The sequence below is a fragment of the Cavia porcellus genome, unplaced genomic scaffold (assembly GCF_034190915.1).
Source record: "Cavia porcellus strain 051 isolate PalLab524CR breed Dunkin Hartley unplaced genomic scaffold, mCavPor4.1 scaffold_1, whole genome shotgun sequence".
Classification (NCBI taxonomy): domain Eukaryota; kingdom Metazoa; phylum Chordata; class Mammalia; order Rodentia; family Caviidae; genus Cavia; species Cavia porcellus.
In genome coordinates, this window is record NW_026947484.1 from 32,317,305 (window position 1) to 32,331,608 (window position 14,304).

General features: G+C 34.9%; 1 long non-coding RNA gene across 1 annotated transcript in view; it reads left to right on the forward strand.

Moving 5' to 3' along the window:
- The first annotated feature begins 3,068 nt into the window (after nucleotides 1-3,068).
- LOC134475548 (uncharacterized) overlaps nucleotides 3,069-14,304 on the forward strand; it is a 54,514-nt gene continuing 43,278 nt past the window's right edge. The window contains exon 1 of the long non-coding RNA XR_010046718.1: nucleotides 3,069-3,394. This is a non-coding gene — a long non-coding RNA (uncharacterized LOC134475548). The remainder of the gene's footprint in view (nucleotides 3,395-14,304) is intronic.

Consider the following 14,304-nt stretch of genomic DNA (forward strand, 5'->3'; position numbering starts at 1 on the left):
TCCACCCTTTTGACTTGACCGATTCTGTTCTGTTATGTCACATTTGGTTTTACTCTCTTCCAAAAAAGTAATAAGAACCGTGGGAGCAATGAAACCCAAAATGTGTAATAGTCATGGTACAAAAGAGAGGAAAAGAAAGTACTCTAAACTATATAACTGCATGTATATTTAAGTGTATAAGATAGAAAATGATATCACAGAGTTTTATTGGATCAATGAACAGAACTGTTTGCAGTATCATTGATGGAATGTCCACTTTACAAGCTTTAATTTTGTGACTTGAACAATTATTTCTAAGATGACAATATGTAATCCATTAACTAGTGACTTCCTACTGTTCATTTTTTTTCTGTAAATCTGTATAACTTGTACCCTTTCCCTGCTTTTTTTTCTTTTCTCCTTAAATAAAATTAAAAAAAAAAAAAAGAAAATTCTTCCTCAGTGCTGTTTCAATAAAATATGGTGCAGAGAATGTAGCGATTATACATGATCTTGCCAAAGCAGAGCAAAATATGTATGCATTATTAAGGTGCAACTGTGTCTGAAGTTTTAGTTTCATGTTTTTAAATTCAGTGAACCCCAACATATTAATACATTTTCTGTGTTAAAAATTCAAATATTCCAGACAAATCAAAACTACTCTTCCTAGGGCCGGGGGTTTAGATCAGTGGCACAAGTGTCTGCTTGGCAAGTGACAGGTCCTGAGTTTGATCTCCAATACCAAAAAAACCCCCCAAACAGAAACAAAAACAAAAACAAGAAATCAGAAAAACTACTCTTCCCAAGCTTGAGTGTTTGGTAATTACCCTTTGAGAGTGAAACATATGCCGTCAATGGACTCATTGTATATGATCTGTTACATCTAGCTTTTTGCACTGAATACATCAGAGAGCTATGCCCTTCATCATTTACAGTTACCCTAAGCATCTCTCTGTGATTAGGAGGTAATATATCTTTCCTTTTGGTCTGATAATTGTATTTATGTGTCAGGCAGAAAAAGGCATGAAAATATACAATGTATATAATTATGACTATTGTGAGGCAACTGTAGAGGGATTGCAGTTTTCTGGCTGTTTTTTTCTTAAATCTCTGCTCCTTTATATTGGAAGGTTGAACAAAATTCTAAACATTGCTGACCTGCACCGAGAAGTTAAAAGTACACTTCTTCTGACAGAGTTATTGTAAGCATTAGGGGAAAACACCCTCTGAACCTTACCGTAACTAACAAGGTACGTCAGGACAGGCAATTCTGATCCCCTGGCCTTCAATTCTAAGATGGATGGTAAGGAATGTAGCACACACTTTCTGTGGGGCAGAATGACTTTCACGGATGATTAGCTGGGTGTCTGGCAAGGTTAACTCCTTGCCTAGTATAACAAGCACCTCCATAAAAGAGACCAGTTGAAACCTCCACAGTACTGGGTGCAAAGTTATTTTAATACTTTTTCTCCTTTTTTAGGATGATTAATCCTATTTCTTAGTGTTCCATCAATCTAGTTTGTGTTGAAATAGTAATTATTGTCTAAGAGATTACTGGGAATGGAAGAAACTAGAAGGCCCATTTTTTTCTGTTTTGTTTCTTTTTTGCCTTTTTTTGCACAATAGTAAAAAAATGTGTTGGTGCATAATTTCCATGAGATGCTATGATTAAATATAACTTTTACTTTTATTAGTGCATATTTGCAGTACATGATGATTACATTTACTATAGCGAATTGGTACATATACGCAACACATTTCAATTCTTTTTTTCCCTTTCTCTCCACCCCCTTTTTTCCAGCATCAAGGTCATTCATTTACTTTGTAAGACCATATAAAGTTAATTATCATATATACAGATTGGAAACCAGATGAACAGGCCAAGAACATGTAAAATGTGTAAGACAATTTTACTGTCATGGTACATTTATAGATACATTGTCTGTGCTGGATTACCATTCTTTTTCTCTCTTTTTTCCTATTATCTGTATTTCATTTCATTATATGTATGTAAATGTCTATTCACATATCCTTGCACACACATATATTTTTTATGTAAGAAAAGCCATGTGATATTTAGGCTTGTATGTCTGAGTTATTTCATTTAATATTATGGTCTCAAGGTAGATCCATTTTTCTACAAGTGATTCAAATTTATCCTTCTTTATGGCTGAATGGTATTCCATTGTGTATAAATATCACTTTTTTATTCATTTATCTGTTGATGCACATATTGGCTGTCTCCAATATTTAGGTATTATGAACTTTGCTATATAAACATGGATATTCACATATGACTAGGATGTCTTTAACTCTTTTGGAAAGATATCTAGAAGGGGGATAACTGGGTCAAATGATGTGATCTAATTTGCTGATTTATGATATTATTTCTTAATGCTTCCTGGGTTTTACTCAAGAAGTCTTTGCCTGCAGCTATGGCTTCAAGAGTTTTACCTATTTTGTCTTCCAGCAGATTGATTCTGTTCTAATGTTTAGATCTTTGATCTATTTTGATTTTAGTTTAGTGTATGGTGAGAGATACAGGTCTAGGTTAACTTTCAGCAGCTAGACAGCCAGTTTTCCCAGCATCACTTATTAAAGAGGCTATCTTTCCTCCAGTAGAGAGACTTGGCTGCTAAATAAAGAACACATAGTTGAATGTGCCTGGAGTTGTTTCTGTGCATTCAGTGACTGGGTGAGGGACAGCCACAGGAAGCATGACATTTTAAATTGCTTATTCTAACTGGGCTTCTAGAAGCACAGGGGAAAGAATCAAGTTTCATTGACAAAGAACATGGAACCCCATTTACCTCCACATAAAATACTCAGAGCAGGTTGACTTTGAAAATTGTGTTTAATACTGGGTAGAAGGTGGTCTCATTATGCAACATCACCAATGAGCCCTAGCTTCTTGATGTTATCTGAAGTTGCTTTCTTCCTCAGAGCCCTAGGTCCCCTCCCCAAACCCAGGAGCGTGTAAACAAATCCTTTTCTCTCAGGGTGACATGAAAAGTCAAGTCATCATCCAGCACAATAAAATAAGCTGGTGAAGGAAAGAACCAATCAAACTTCTTTGATTCAGAGACTTGGGGAAAGCTCTTAGGCAACCTCATAGTCTGCCCATCAGAGGTGAAAAAGGCTCCAGTTAAATGGGAAGAGTATTCATTTTAAGCACTCTACAATGTTAAGATTTTAAAAATACAGTGCTTAACATTCTGTAGAGCTACAACAACAAATGCACTCACCTTAGTATTTATATGCCAAGCTCTGCCAAACTGTTTCATAAAGTACCTTGGGAAATGTTTCATGCTTTCTCACAAAAAGATACCTTCTCCTTCCCCTGCTGATGGCCTGGATGTTCCAAGGAGTGTGAGCTGAGAGTTCCTGAAATTCCAGCGAGACTGGTAACTTGAAGGTAAAGCCCTTGCCGTAATATTGTTGCACCTGGTGCTGAAAGCTGTTGCTGTGGAATTTTCTATCTTCATATTTTCTCTATATGACTTTAGCTGCATAGTCTGTCTTTTTGGTCAGGACAGTTTCACATTTATTTTGTATGTTCTGGAAAAGAGAACAAACTATACTCTATTCATTCTTTTTCTATCATCTTTGCCTACACAAAAAGATGTTCTTTGTTTAACAGATGATGATATTTTTGCATTTCTTCAATTAAAATTAATATTAAATGTTTAGGCTATCAATTCTGATATTTTATTATATATATTTTTCTGCTTTTCATGGCTACAGAAATTTTTTTGCTATTACTCTAGTTGTGCTAGACTTAGAATGCTTAAAAAACTAGAATAGCATAACTTTGCAATGGCTACTGGACTGAAATAATATAAACAAAAACCTCAAGAAATTAGCAAAGAACGACCAAAAGAAAAGAAGAAAAAAGTAGAAGTAGAAGGCAAAAAGGTAAGAACAAAAGAAAAGAAAAAGGTTTTAGAATAGGATAGTAATAAACATGTAATTAACATAATCATATTAGAATTATATAATTGGGACCTCAAACTATTTAGTTTGTCCTCTCATTTTACACATTTTGAGAAATTGTACCCAGGAAGTTTTAAAAATCTGTCTCAAATCAAATTACTGTATTAATAGCTGTGGGGACTCAAACTGTCATTTGATTCAAAGAGTTTCTGGGTTTTTTTTTTTTTTGAGTTTCTGGTTTTATATGTTAAATCTGAGATATAACATTTAAGCACTCAGCTGAGAGGCAAACATAGTGCATTTTGAAACATTCATATTGAATTTTTAAATCTATGAACAATGTGCCCTAAATATATAATTGTAATATAAGATTAGAATAGCACTCAAAGATCTATTTATGTCGATTGCACAAATGATACACTTTAAAAACATTTATGAATATGTATTACCATTACTAATGGTGTCTCAGATTTCTAATGAATATTGTGTGTGTGTGCTCGTGTGTATAGTGGATGGATGTGTGTAAGTACATAAATTCCTCTGAGAGAGATGGAACAAATGGAGTCAGATACAATCAGATTCTTCAAACCCTTGTCTATTTTTGGCATCAGTGTTGACCAGAATAGCTTTTTGAAGTTTAAAAGGATCTGCTCTTTCTCTGTAGTTGGTTGCTATATATCCAATGACAATTTAAATAGAAAATTGGAATGTACAGCAAGTTAATTTTCAATTATGTATTGCATCCTTCATTCTACCTATAGTTGCAGTTGGGTTTTGGGTTTAGGGGAGCAATAAAGAGAATGTCTTCACCCTCCCAGTTTCTTTACAAAATAGGAAGTAAAATAAAAGAGCTGGATGGGGGAGGAAAAATGGCTCCAAGTATTGCAGGCTGATCTCTGTGTCAACAGAAGGAAATTCAGAGTTGAAGAAAAGCAACACCACTTTTTCTACACACATTGACCTCCTACTATGCTCCAGAGATATGCAAGGGACTTAATATGCAATGATAAATGAAATACAGCACTTGATCTTTAAGAGCTCATGGTATTAGGATGAATTACCCTTTGAACTTTTATTAAGTGCTGTCATAGGAATGTACAAAATATAGGGAATCATAAGATCTAGAATATTGAACTATGCCTGAAAACACCAATGTATATACAGGGGTATTAGGATGAGCAACTGTTACCATGTTTGAAGTGAGAAAAACTTTCTCTGGGATCCTGAACTGAAGAATTTTTTGACACCCATTGTCTTTACGTAGGATGCCCAGTGTCCATGGTGGTTTGAGGAAATAAAGAAAGAGGGAATTTGCCTATTTAATAAGCTGTCAACCAGTTTTCTCTGAGAGTTCCATGGTGGTAAATTTGCATTTGGGAGTGTCCCAGATCCCCAGTGAGTATCACAGCGTCAGTGTTTGCAGTGTCCAGAGTACTGAGCGAGGCTACGAAAAGAAGACACTGGGCAACCAGGTTACTCTACAAAAGTGTATTTAGCTTTGTACATAGTATTAAAATACCATGATTTCTAAAGAATAGTTTTCTACTACTGTAATTTTCATTGTACTTGTATTTTCAACTACATAAATAAATAGACTGTGATAGGCTAGCCTAACTACCACTTACAGTATTGTTTCCATGGAGATATAGATTTTTAAGTTCCAAACAATAGCCTAACAAATGAACTTTTGGAGCTCAACATTTTTGTAGGTTAATAATTTCCTTTGCATTTTTACTATTTATTTTATCTTCTTTCCTATTACCTCTCTCCACTGCAGAGGTCTGAGGTGATCAAGTGTGATTATAAACACAATGTCTTACTGCCCTTCTTTTCAGGTAGCAGGTTCTGAAATAGCATTATATAATAGGATATGGAGATGGTAATAGCTACACATTTCCTACTTTTCAACAGTGATAGGGAAATAATTGAAGCGATATTTGTGAATAGTAGGAAGAAATGTGCTATATAGAAATCTGAAGGTCATTATTCCCCCATATGTTGCAAAAGGCAGAAAAATGTAAACACTATTATTGTTCATCTCACTCCTTTTATCCCAGATTGAGTAACCTTTCAGAGTCCTTTATGCTGAACAATATAATTGGACATTTCTCAAATACCTATGGACGGTGGCTTGTGTAGCTCACTGCTTTCTCACATGAAAAGTGTGCAGTATCACTAATCAGCTTTTAATATAATTTTTATTTGTAAATTTAATAGGATATAAAAACTAATTTCAACCCCTAGGGAAACTAACCATCCACAGCAAGCAAAATACATTCCTGGACAAGAAGCTGGTGAAAATGGAGAGTTCACTGTTTCGGAAATGTCTTGTCATGTGGTGAGACTGGCTAGGTGGCGAGGAGAGGATGCACGGATCTCTCCTTCAATAACAGGGAATAGTAGGAGTGTGACTTATTTAACATGATCCATCTGCCTTGTTCTTTACACCTAGAAGGGGTAGAAAAGCTCTGGCAAAGGCTAGCAAGGAGAAAAATAAAAGCTGAAAGTTCTAATCAAAACTCTAATCAGAAAGATGACAACTGGTGAAGATTATTAAATTTTCTTTGCTCCCTTGATGAATTTAATAAAGAACTAATCAAAGATCATTAGAAGGCTTTTGTGCCTGGCTTACATTGTAACTGGATTGCAATTTGAATTTGTGTTTTAGTGGGTTTTCTGGGTTGGTTGGACATGTAAATATATTAAAAGCAATAGATGGTTAGACATTTTTTAGTATTTTTAGTGTACAAACACATGAAAATGTATAAGCTATTTATTGTGCTCATCTCCTCTGCCAACTAAAAATATAGAGGATTTTGATTTTGATCTTTAGTAATTAGAATTTTAAAATTTTGTATCAGTGCCTAACTCAAAATTTTTCTAATGATCTTTGATTAGTTCTTTTCTTAAATTAACAGGAAAATAAAAAATGATATCATTTAATTTCCAGAGCATAAAAATATGTAAATAACTCTGTAACTACCAGAGCCACTAGAAATTTATAGGAAATTATGGTAATATCTGAAGAGGTTCATCACTCTCCTCCCCAGTTCTGAACATTTGCTTAACGTTCTTTGTTTTCAAATGATCTCCCCGGAGCCTTCCAGCTACATTTTAAGTACTACATAAAACTATCTCATAAATAGGAATTTTGTTCTTTCTTATGACATCTGTATCCCATATAAATATAGTGCCCATTTTTTCAAGTCTCAGTTTCTGATTGGTCTGATGCAGTCTCCTCCCCACCCTACAAAACTGCTTTATCCTAGTAATTTAGCATTCCTATCAATTATTATATTTCACATATCAAAGAGCCTTGTAACCCTCTGAATTTATGACATTTGGTTTTTGATTTTCTTTTTATGCTCATTATAAAATAATTGGCTCTTGTTAGTACCAAAAATCTTAAGTTTTGCTTTAAGGTTTTAAGTATAGTTATATTCTTGATAAAACACTTCTTAGACTTCTACCTATCTTTTTTCAGAACAGAAAAATTATTCTGGAATTTCCCAGAAGAATAAAGGAAACAAAAGAAATATTAGGGGCTTTAACAGTAAAACAAAAAAATCAAACACTTACAATAGGCCCTTTTGTTGGATTCTGTAGGTAAACTGTAATTCGTTTTGTGCTACTTAAAGCAAAATTACATATTTAAAGGGATAACCGAACTCTGACTGTGCATTTGCTGAAAATCTGCTTCTGCACTGGTTTCTACATTTCCTTTTATGAGTTAGGATATCTCACGACTATTTTAAGGTTTATAGAAGTGTTTTTAAACTAATGTGAATAACAGGTGACTATCAGACCCTTAGTATTGGTAGAAACAATCAACAGTGTGGGTATGAAGTATAGCCCTTTTCTGTTGGTCAAAGGAAAAGTAAATGGGAACTCTGAAACTATACTCTGAATTTTCATGTTCAGAGTCAAATAAAATTATAGGTTAAATTTCCAGACTACCTGGGGAAAAGCTTTAGTTGAGAAAACCTTCAAGATAATTTTTAGCATCATTCTGTTACAAGGGAAAAACTTAAGGCAGTTAATTCTTAAGTAGAGGTAACTTGAAATTAAACCTCTGGGAACTTTAATTCCATGATGATTTCCATTTTTAACATAGTTTCAAAGATATTTATCTAACTCTTTAGTTTTTTAGCTGTGTATCTTCTCTCACTTATCTTTTCTGGTGCTGTAAGATCTTGTAGATTTGAATTTCTCCTTGACCTGAAAGACATCTTTTAGGTAGTGCCTGTAGGCTGGGAACAAATTCTTTAAGGTATCATTCTTTAGAAAATATCTATTTGAGCCTGCTTAGCAAGTATGAGGTGGTGAGTTCAATCCCCAGTACCAAAAACAATAAAATAAAATAAAATAAAATAAAATAAAATAAAATAAAAAAGTGAAGGCTTTTTTTGTTGAATATGAAATTCTGGTTGAGAGTTATTTTTGCTTTTCAGTACTTTAAACAAAATGTGCTCCATTATTTTTCATGCAAAGTCAGAAATAATTCTTAGTTTATCCTCCTGTACATAAAATGTCACTTTTTTGTCTACCTGCAGGATTTTCTCTTTAGTTTTGGTTTTTCATCAGTTTGGCTATGATGTATTTTGGTATGGTTTTCCTTATATGTATCCTGAGTGGATTTACTATAATTCTTGTATTTCTAAGTCAGTGTTTCTTTAGATGTGGAGAGTTTTGAAGAAATCATTTTACACTAACTTATTATCTTCTTCTTGGCCTCAGTTACCTGTATGATAGGCTGATTGATATTGTCTATTAGGTCCCAGAAGCTCTGTTTATTTCTCCTTCAATCTCTTTTCTAATTTTTGGTCAGGCCATTCCTATTGTTTATACCTACATTCAATGACTGTCCTTTTGATTCTGTTATGTTATCAAGCTCATCAATTCTTTTTCAGTTACTATACTATTCGCTTCTGGAATTTTCATCTATTTATATTTTCTACTTCTTTGTTATTACCCACTTAGTCACTCACTAACATCATATTTTTCTTTGAGTCTTTTAACACAATTTTCTTTTAATTTTTATGCCTAGTAATCTTTTTATTAAATATTTGACGTGGATATCCCATTATAGAAATTCTAGATTCTACTATCTTTTTCTGAAGAGGATTCTTATTCAAGAAGGCAGTTTATACATTCTTTTATGAATTATTAAATTGTTTACTGACTGATCTAATTGTACACATTTTGTGTTTTGTATTGTTAATGTAGATCTGTGGAAAACTCAAGGTGTTTCTCAAGATCCTCTAACTTAAAAGTATTCATTCTCCAAACTGTTTCCATACAAATCTCGCTGAGGTTTGGCATTAGGCTTTGTTGGCATAGGTTTAGTGTAGGGGTTTCTCTGAAGACATGTTGCTTATTCCACCATTTTGGATTTTGTTGGTGTTTCAACTGGATGTCTGGAGTTTTACTGAAGGGCTGCTAGTTCTGTCCACTTTGGCACTCTGACATTCTTTGCTGTTGCTCTTTCCAACCCTGTGTCATGGTTATTTTCAACTCCATAACATTTGAGATTCTTCAAGTACGGGTTGCCTCAACCTATACATAAATTTAGCTCCAGGCTATGGATTTTCAGGAGATCCCTACGAGAGTTTCTGGGGACCCTCTGCAAAGCTCCCTTGTTTTTGTGTCTTTCTCAGCAGGCTGCGCTTGGTTCAGCTACCTTACATTCTGATATATTCTTCCATCGCTGAGTAGGACCATCGTGCTCTCTGTCCAGACTCCATATCTGTGTGTCATGGTTGAGACTTTTTCTCCAGACAGAGAACTACAGCAATCATGTATCTCGCCTTATGCATTTCCTTTTTATCAAAGATATTACATTGCTTATTATTCAGTGCCTGAAATCAAAGACCCGTGTTGTGTCTGATTTTAGAGTTTGAGGGGGTGGGAGTCCAACATTAGTTGCCCTCTCATGATTGGAAGTGGAATTTCAAGAATTAAAATTTTAATTTCAACCCTACCACATTGGGAAGAAACACAGGTACCCAGGTACTTTTTGTGAAATGCTATTAAATACCTCCTATCCAAATTGCAAAAACTCAAGCAAAATTTCATGTTAAGGCATTTTAAACTCAAAGTCAATATGCCATGCTTAGCAAAGTGCCTCACATAAATGTATTTTAATGGATGATTAAATTGCTGGATAGAACAGAAAACAAGAGGATTAACCCACTCAGAAGAGTTTTAAATTATGTCCAATAGGTTAACTCTGTATTCTTGGAACTAAAATCATATTTGATAATATCTTTAGTTAGGATAACAGAAGTAACTGCTTTAAAAACTAAAGAAACCTAGTAGTAATTTGATATTTTTATTTTACCTTGAATCATCCTTTATAAGATGGATTTTCTGAGATTCAACATAATAGTTGCAGTTTTCAGAAGGAAAAAAGAAAAAAACTAGATTCCAACTTTGGCAACTTGAACAATAACGGGAGAACTTTTCCCAAATCCAAGAAGAGCTTTATACCTGTGGCGGTTAAACTTAATTGTGTCATTGAGTCAACTTGATTGGCTTGGAAGCTGCTGAGGAGATTAGTAAGCAACTTCTGTACATATCTGAGTGAGTCATGGAGGTGACCTGGTTACTATATCTGGTCCCTCTCACCTTCCTTTCTGGTATAGTTCCCCTGCTCTGCTACCCAGTTCCTAATAACTAAAAATCTTTATTCTGCCATGATGCCTCTCTCTTGGAACCAGCCAACCACGGACCAAATTCCCTGAAACTGCAAGCCTTTCCACTTTTAAGTTGTGGATGTCAAATATTGTGTCCCAGTGACAGGACAGCTGACTGATGCACTGCCCATCTCTAATTGCACTGAATTCATCTAGAAAAATTCATCTGACAAAAAAAATCCGTGTAGCATACAGCTGTTTTATAGTATCAAGGAGGTGGGAGAAGCCCTTCACACACACACACACACACACACACACACACACACACACCCCATATAAAATTTCATGTGATTATATTTTGCTTTCTCTGGAGAGCAATAGTAAGATATGAGTGGACCCATATAGTGTAATAATAAATTTGGAGAAAACATCAAAAATGTAATGATTGTGAGTAAGAGGGTCACTTTAGTGAAGTGCCACTATTTAAAGAAGGTGCATATATACAGAAAGAGCACTTAAAATGTGGCCTAGTGTTACTTCTTAGTACAAAGTCGTAAGTCTGGTGCCTGTTCTGTTTGGCCTTTGAGCTGATTCTTCCAGTTACCTTTTCCAGAGCAATCGTCTCTCACAGGCAGAGAACAAGTAGAGTGAAATGAAATATGCCAGCACCATATTCTTTCTTCATTCTTCTTTCAGTCATGCATTCTGTTTTGCTTTGAAGAAAAATATCCCTTTTGTTTTTCTATCACCAATGCATCCTGTCTCTAAGTATTTTATATTTCATTGCTTCAAAATTGAAAATGTATTTGGTACTGAGGAGTCAGAGAGGGAGTTTGCATTGGAATCTTGGTTTCTGTTTTGTTGTTTGTTTGTTTTTGCTAGATAAGCCATATCTCCATGCTAGAAGGTGAGTGTACATTAGGAGTTTGCTTGAGGAGTTTCTGAAACCGGCCCCACATGGCTGTCCTAGATTAAAGCAGACATGGGCTGTGGGGTAGGCATGGCTACAGACATCCTGGGAGGAGATGGAGGAACAAGTGACAACAGTAAAATGAATCAACTCATTGAGTCTTTGGGACTAGATTTGGATGTGGTATTGTCATTTCCTGCTGAGCCTTTTCTTATCACTGTTGTATGTCTTTTATGTAAGGGTTTCTGCCTTCACTATCACAGAAAATTGGGACACACTTCAATCCACAATTATTCCTTAATTTCTGTGCCCATTTCTCTTGCATAGGCCAGTGTCAGTAAACGCTGAAGCCTATTGTTTAAGCAGTGAAAAAGCACAATGTCTCTTAAAAGAAGTATCCATCTACTCTCGAAGTCCTTAACTCCTCAGTCTTTCTGAGGCCATTCTTTTCTTTAATAACTATTTCATATGTTTCAAGAAGTCCAATGCATTCAATTACATAGCAGTTTCTGCAGTTGAGACTTAGTCCTTCCCGTTTTCTCTTGCTCCACACTCTTGCTCTTGACTTTTCTCAATTTTTCTCCCTTTGCTCACTACTTGTTTAGATGGCCCCATTCTCTTATATTGTGTTCTACTTCAAAATGCAACCTTGCCATCCTTTTCTTCAGAGGAATATTATCATGCTTATCAGTGTTTTACTATATTTTTGTTTTATATGCACAATAGAGAGGAATTATAGCACTGGCTACGCTATTGCTAAATTATCCGAAATCTCTACCTCGAACAGTCCTTATTGACTTTCTATGTGTTTCTAGGAGTTGCTCTCTGCCCTGCAGACTCTAAGAAAGCTTTCTGTTTTCAATTTGTCTCTTTCATGGTCTGACCCTGTTTAGCACTGTGGTAGTGAGAACCCACTCCAAAATTCCTGGGACTTTCTGATGCAGAGAAATTTGGCTCTCTCTTAAGTTCACCTTTTCCCATTTAGACTCTCCTAGGATCTAACCTCTCTGTTTTAAAAGAATGCTTATTGGCTGCTTTCCCAAACAAAGGAGCAATTTTCTTTTCAAGAGGAATTGTGTTGTTCTCCTAGAGCGACCAATTAAAATAGCAGTCAGCTTAATTTTTTTTAGCTATAGCTATGATTTCTCTAGAAATATGTCTACATAATGTTTTAAATAAAGTCATTAGACAGATGACTTAACAGAGTGATAGACAAGGACAAAGGGCCCATTTTTAGAGAGGTAATTCTTCTTTTTCCTACATTTTAAAGAGAGTAAAATTAAACACAACAAAACAGAACACAAGAAAGCAATGTAAGAGACATAAATTTCAAAGCAAGACAACCAGATATCTTCACTATCTATTGTATTGTCTCTTGTTTTCTTCCAAATAGTTGTCCATATCTTCACAACCAGAGAATTCACATGAAACAACATAGTATAGAACTGATCTGAGATGTAATTCTTGACCATGCAGAAAAAGTCAAGAGTTTGTGATTTCTGCCCCTGTCTTTGAATGACCTTGGGAATGTATGGAAGAGGGTACGGTAGACATGCAGCAATAATTGTCTAACCTGTTGTCTTCTCAAAATCTTGTAAATACAGGATATTTCAAAGATAAGTAAGTGAGGGAGAAAAAGGACCCCAAAGAAGGGGTGAAAGTTCAACAGAAGGTATGAAGAGTGAGAAAATTCCTATCATATTCAAATAATGCAAATGATGTCTAAGGATAATTTCAGAGGCAACCACAGTGTCACTGTCAACTTAGGACTCTAGTTAGGAGAATAATAGCTCTAGAAAGGCAGGAAAGTGTATTTTGCAAACTCAGGTGACAGCATGTCATCTACATCTTCAATGTTATTGTATAACGTTCTATGTTTTAAAGAGAAAAAAATTAAAACAATGATACAGAGTTTCAAAACAAGCTAATAGAGGATTAACAATAGTTAATATATTGCATATTGTTATCTTCAAAGTTGTTGCTCAGATTACAAGACACAGAAATGAAAAATCGATCAAACAATGTAAACACAAACCATTCTTTTCACCAAACCAATAGAAATTAGCAGTATAATTGGCATATATATGTATATATATATATATATATATATATATATATATATTCTTTTCCCTTCCTTCTTTTCTCCTTTCCCCCATCCCAGTTGTTCTTCCCTTTTAAGCAATTTCTTCTCCTTTCACAATATCTATTGTACATTTTGAATCTTACTTACTTTTAAAGTTTCTTACACTAGGGAGACAATATAATGTTACACATGCAAATCTGATTTATTTCACTTAAGAATGTTCTCAAATTGCATTCATTTATCTGTAAAAGCCTCAGGTTTATTGTTCTTTATACCTGAGTGGGACTCTATTGTACAAAAATACCACATCTTTTTATCTTCTTGATGATAGCTATTCTTTATGGTGGGAAACACAATCTCAGTGTTGCTTTAATTTGCATTTCTCAAACGACCAATTATATTGAACATTTTTTCATATACTTATTTGCCATTTGTATTTCTTCATCTGAGAAATGTGTATTCATCTCAGATGCTCATTTTTGGATTGGGTCTTTGAATTTGGGGCCCTGAGTTTTTTCAATTTTTTATATATTCTTGGTAGAATTCCTTTGTCTGAGGGATGATACAGTACAAGATTTTTGACCGGAGCCGCGGGAGACAGGAGACCAAACTCGAGCAGGATCAGCTCTCAAACTTTATTACGTACAGCGAACCAGACCTGACAAGGTCCGCCACCCTCAGTGTTGCTTCCTCTTCCGCCGTTGGGGGCAGGAACAACCTCTTATAAGGGGAAGCAGTATCCAATCACAGAGAAGCGCGCCTAA